Source organism: Panthera tigris, chromosome C2 (genome assembly GCF_018350195.1).
Source record: "Panthera tigris isolate Pti1 chromosome C2, P.tigris_Pti1_mat1.1, whole genome shotgun sequence".
NCBI classification, from domain to species: domain Eukaryota; kingdom Metazoa; phylum Chordata; class Mammalia; order Carnivora; family Felidae; genus Panthera; species Panthera tigris.
In genome coordinates, this window is record NC_056668.1 from 59,267,990 (window position 1) to 59,274,266 (window position 6,277).

Consider the following 6,277-nt stretch of genomic DNA (forward strand, 5'->3'; position numbering starts at 1 on the left):
ACATATATTCTAATAAAGAGCTTATAAGACCTAATAAATTTACTTACAAGTTAATTATAAAGTGGGAAAGAAACAATTATAGTAAACAATTATGGTAACAGATACAGTAACAATCATGGTAACATCACTCTGTAAACAAAGGATTTAAACCACAATCAAAGGTAAATTGGTATCAAGACAAAAGTACACTCTTAATCCTATTCTGTTACAAACAATATACTCCTCAAGTGGTTAACATTACCAAGCAATAAATTTTAATATCAGAAACACAGTTAATATCAAGTTGTCTACAGTATGGAAGAAAATACTGGAAGCCAAGCAATTTTCCCAGTGTTCTGAACTAACAATACTGGACAAAAAATTAAACTATTTGAGATCCTTTCTTAGTTTTTGTTGTTGTTGTTTCAGAAACGGTGGCTGAAGAACCTGTAAAAGGCAACTGAGTAGGGTCCTGATGTGGAGATTAGCAGTATAAATGCTGAGATGGAATAAGGTGGTTTTTATTTGTTTCTTAGGTTAGGTTTGGGTTGTTTATAATAAAGGGATTGGGAAGTTGTACTGTAACCTGATGAGGCTTTGGAGCCAGAAAGGCTTGGGTCCACATCCTAGTTTGGCCAAGGGTATAGGTTAGCTTGGCCAAGTGCCAAGTCCCCAGCATCGCTTAACCCTTAGTCCTTTTATATGTAAAATGGGGACTGTAGGGTTGCCTGGCAGAGTCATTCTACGTATTAAATGAGATCTTTTATACCTATAGTTCTCAACTCTGGCTGCACTTTAGAATCACTTCGGAAAACTTTCACAGCATGGCATTCTCAAGGTCTCACTCCCTATGTAATTCTTTTGTGTAGCCAAAGAGAAGAACCTGGGTTAAGGACCAGGGGTTCATATAAAGCACATAGTAGGTACTCAAAAATCGTAGTTGTTTTTACCATAATTACTACAAATTCCCTCTAATACAGCCAGGGCTCAATAAAGGTGACCATGAAATCTTCAGAGTTGAAAGAGGTCTTATCTAGTCCAACCTCCCACTCGTGAGAATCACACATCTACAACATCAAGCTCAGTACCATTAGAAAAGTAGGTTGGTGTATTGGCCAGGCTGAGAATTGGCTACAGTCTGACTGTGCTTACAGCCTGGCTCTCTTACTCCTCCTGTGAGGTGTTCAACAGGTATTTAACTTCTCTGTGCCTTGGTATTTTCATCTGCAAAGTTTAGTACCTACTTCATAAGGTTGTTCTGAGACCTCATTGAGTTAATACAGTAGAGTTTTAAGAACAGTGGTGCCTGGGGGCACCTGGGTGGCTCAGTCGGTTGAGCATCCTGAGTGTCCGACTTCGGCTCAGGTCATGATCTCACGGTTCGTGAGTTCGAGCCCCGCGTCGGGCTCTGTGCTGGCAGCTCAGAGCCTGGAGCCTGCTTCAAATTCTATGTCTCCCTCTCTCTCTGCTCCTCCCCGGCTCATGCTCTGTCTCTCTCTCCTTCAAAACTAAATAAAAACTTTAAAAAAAAAAAAAAGAACAGTGGTGCCTGGCACATAGGTACTCAGTATATAAAATGATTGACGGGATAAATGTATTCATTCCTGAATAAAGGAAAAATGAAGGAACATGATCAGTCAGCTTCAATTTAAACATTTCAGGTAAGCAGGTTAATGCTCACTTCCAGTTCTTAGTTCATTTTATACTCACCTGAAATCTGCCTCCCTGCAATTTAGATCCATTTGCTCCTTGTTCTTCTGGAGACACATACAAGTGTTCCTGTGTACCATAACCAATAATTGTAGCAACTTTACTTGTCTCCCTAGACCCTCTCATTTCCAGCTAAAGCATCCCAATTCTTTCAATTATTCCTCACTAACCTGGTTTCAACTCTTTTCAGCATCCTGATAGCTCAAGAAGTTACTTCCCAATGCATTAAATATCCCTCCCAATTTTGTATCTTCTTTGAAGGATCCAGGCATTTTCCAAAAGAGATAAACTATTACTTTACCTGGTGGTAATGTTGTATTCCTTTAAGGCAGCCTGATATTACATTATCTTTTTGGGGTGGGGAGGTGGTAGGTTCATCATATACTGACTCATCATAATCAGCTTGTAACCAACCAGAATGACTACACCGTATTTGTGTGTTCTCAGCCATGTCCCATCTCGTATAACTGAAGTAGCTAGGTTTAGGAGTCTACTTGCAGAACTATCTTAAATCTTCTTTTATTACACTCAGGGTCATTGATCCAGCCTATGACTCATTCTGTTAACCAACTCACTGAGTATACTGTCAAGTTTTGAGACAACCCTGAGGAAGTAGAAAGAAAAAAAAAAGAGTCATAGTTACACAGTGGTGCAAAGGCATGTGTTGTTAGAAGGAGGTTGGCTGGAAACCAGAGAGAATGGTCCCCAAGATGGCACTACTTGGATTCATCCACCAGATTCTAGGGTCAGTCTTCAGTCTCACCAGCTCAAACACTCCGCAGCAGCGTGCCAGAGCTGGCCATGTTAAGACTCAGAGGTTGTCGTATAAAACAGATGCTCAGTTTTTACTTTACAATGTGAAATACCACTGTGGAAAGAATAATGATAGCCCATGTTTTCTGAATGATTACCATGTGTCAAGCACCGTCCTAAGGATTCGGCACATACTGTTTCACATGTTTCTCAAAACAACTCTATGAGTTAAGTGCAATTTACAGATGAGAAAGCAGAGCAGTTACTCTTTGAAGTCTTCCCTCTCACTCAACTCATGCAGTTGGTTTCGATGTTCTGTTGCCAAGTAAACAGTTATTAAGCCTTTTGAATTCACCCTCTCCCTTCTATTCCCACTGCCAGTACCCTACTCTGGTTATGCTGTCTCACCTCTTCCATTACCACAGTCTCATACCTTGTCTCTCTCTCTCTTCTCTACTCCATTTCTACCTGCCTCTTGTAGTTTCAAAACACAGCTTTTAGTGTGCTACTCTTCCTGTTTGGAACCTTTAATGGCTCTTCACTGCCACAGAATAAGAACTCAGATTCCTTGGCATGGCACAACGGTCCCTCATCTTCAGGTCTGCAGCTCATTGCCTGTCACTTTCCCCTTTCCTGGTCCCTCCTTAGCTCCTTCTCCTTCTCAAAAGTCTTAGTAGCCATCTGGGACAACTCACAATTGACCAGACACACTGAATACTTACTCATATGCTACTATATCTACTTGTATGCAACAAGTATTTACTCTGTACCAACTACATGCCATGAATGTGCTACTCACTTTACCTGTAATATCCTATCTAGTTGTAACAAGAATCCCATGAAATAAGCATTATCATCTTCCTTTTCAGAGAGTAGAAAGCTGAAGCGCTGAGGGGTCTATGTGCCGAGTGTCACACAGTTAAGTGTGGTGTGGGCTGGTTTGCGTGACCCCAGAACCCAGGCACTTTCCCACCAGACTCCTTGCTTCTGGAGCCTGGGCTTAGCCCGGTCTAACTGGCACTCCTGGGTCTGCTGTCTTCCGCCCCAGCCGGATTAGGAGTTCCTTGCAGGCAGGAACCGTGTCCACTTTGTACCCACAGTGTCTAGCTCCATGCCTGCCAATACTAGCCGTTTCAATGTTTGTTGAACGGATCGTAGCAAGGACGAAGGACTACGTCTCAGCAAGCCTGGACAACGCTGGCTCAGTCTAAGAGAAACCCTAGTAGGCTCAGCTGCTCCCTGACTCCCTAACAGATTTGAGGACGAGTTCGCGGGAACTGCCTTGCTGCCAGGCTCCAAACTTACCCAAGGCACCGACAGCCGCCACGCATTTCTAGTCCCGGCGTCAGCCCCGGGTCTCCGTTTACAGAGGTCACCACGGCAACGAAGCCTCGCCTCCCGGCGGGCGGAGCCGAGTGGCCACGAGGCGCATGCGCCACCGGGAGCTGGTTTTCTGGGAGATCCCGCGGCGGTGCCACTGGGACCCTCAATGTCACTCGCCCTTTGGTCCCAGCTGTTTCGTGCCACATGACCCAAGTTGGAGACAAACAGAAAAGCCCAACATTCTATGAGTTTATCATCCCATTTTTAATTTTATATACAGTTTATATTATAATTATCCTAAGAATGGTATATTGATAAACGAAGTGACTTTTGAATACTTTCTTAGATAACTGCCCAGGAATAAAAAAAGAAAAGAAAAAGAAATGGTCCAAAGGAGCCCTGATTGCGCACTATCATCCGCAAAGCTACATCGCGAGGCTTCTTTATTTAGTAGTTGTTTATTTTCTGCTGTTATCTCTGTTGGCTTTTACGGTAACAGATTGTATGTTGTGGGATCCTTGGCCTCCTGACGCTGGGCACACAAAGTATAGGGCTACCTTGACAGATCTCGGTTTAGCAGTTTGCTCTTCAGCCGCTCTGTGGTACAGGCAGCGCTCAGTATTGAATTTTAAGTACCTAAAGTCACTGGTTACAAATATCATTTTAAAATGGCTACATTGCACACCGGAAACTAATAAACTGTATGTTAACTGGAATTTAATTAAAACGGCTACAATATTGCAATAAGTGACAAAGGACTTTGTATCCAGAATAGATAAAGGATTCTTATAATTGAATAAGAAAACAAACCCGACAAGTTAATTTTTCAAATGGGCAAAGGACTTTGACTACTTCATCGTATCAGCGGTATGAATGGCCAGTAAACATATGGTAACATGCTTCACAGTAGTCCTCGGGGAGATGCACACCACAATGCATATACACCACACCTACCAGAATGGGTAAATTTTCAAAAACTGCCAGCACCGAACGTGGGAGATGTGTAGATACTGTAACTCTCATGCCCTGCTGGTAGGAATGTAATAAGGCACAACGCTTTGGAAAACTGTAAGGTAGTTTCTTTAAAAGTTAAATATATACCAAGCCATTCCATGTCCAAGGTATTTACCCAAGGGAACAAAAATTTATGTCCATACAAAGCCTTGAATGTAAATGTCCATAGCAGCTATATTCACAATGGCCAAAAATTGGAAAGAAAGCCAATGGCCATTGACAGGTGAATGGATAAACATTCATACAATGGAATACTACTCAGAAGTAAAAAGGAAGAAACTGACACACACATGAATGAATCTCAATAGTGAGTGAAAGAAGCCAGACACAAAATAGTGCAATTATGATTCCACTTAGATAAAATGTAAACCAATCTATGATGACAAAAAGCACATCAGTGGTTGCCCAAAGCTGGAGCAAATGGTGGGACGCACTGCAGAGACAGGAGGAATCTTCTAGACATGAAAGAAATGTGTCTTGTGGTTGTTTTGTCTGCCAAAAGTCAATGAATTATTCTCTTTAAATGGATGTAGTTTATTGCATATAAATTATTTCTCAATAGTTTATTTTAAAAGGCTATATTCTATTTTTGTTTATTGTTTTCCATAATGTTACACAACAATTTTCCAAAACCTTTATACCATGCATTTGTTGGTAATATTGAAATGTTTTCTTTAGTCAATTATTCTTGACTTAAAGTCTCCTGACTTAAAAAAAAAAAAAAAAAAAAAAAAAAAGGATCATTATCTTTGCTCTTAATGATAAATGGCATATGCAGGGTGTCTGAAAAGCCAGAAAACAGGAAAAAATTAAACAGCTTATTAGTTACATTTTCAAATAAAATTCTCAACATGTTTTCTTTCAACTTCCAAATATCTTTTCAGGTGAAATAAACTCTAAATTTAAAGCACTGGGTCCAATTGTTAATCTGAGAAAACCACTATAAATTCACTATTTAATATCTTTAAAAATCTGGAAGCACAGAGAAAATAGTGTATTTTTTTGTATACCAAAAAACTGGCAGTCATCATTACTGAATGCTTATCGTGAGTCGGGCTCTGTTCTTAACATATTTACATATACTCACCTCACTTACTCCTCACAATCCTAGAAGACATATCATGTCTGACTCTCAAATGGGAGAAATGAGATTAATTTGCCCAGGGACACAGCCCAACTGGCAGAAATGGCACTTGGATCCAAGCTTTCTGCTTGCAATACTTGCAGACTTAGCCACTGTGCTAGATTAGCTATTTCTCGTAAGTAGAAGTCCAGTAATTTTTTTCAAAAGAGCTTCAAGTCGTGGCTTTACCTCATACATTCCGACATTAGGCAACTTACTTCACCTCTAGGGCTCAATTTCCTCGTCTGGAATGGGGAGGTGGGTGGCATTCAAACACCTCTAACTCACAGTTTTATTGAAATAATGGAGCTACTTTTAGCTCAGCACCGTGCCCACCACAATTACAACTCTATAAAGATAGCTATTGCTATTATG

At 40.8% G+C, this 6,277-nt stretch overlaps 1 protein-coding gene across 6 annotated transcripts in view; it reads right to left on the bottom strand.

Annotated features, from left to right (window-relative positions):
- The window catches only part of CFAP44 (cilia and flagella associated protein 44), a 158,714-nt gene extending 154,867 nt beyond the window's left edge, over positions 1-3,847 (bottom strand). For all 6 annotated transcript variants that reach the window (XM_042998754.1, XM_042998752.1, XM_042998753.1 and 3 more), the window contains exon 1: positions 3,748-3,847. The gene's annotated coding sequence lies outside the window, so the exon portion shown is untranslated. The remainder of the gene's footprint in view (positions 1-3,747) is intronic.
- Positions 3,848-6,277: the final 2,430 nt, after the last annotated feature.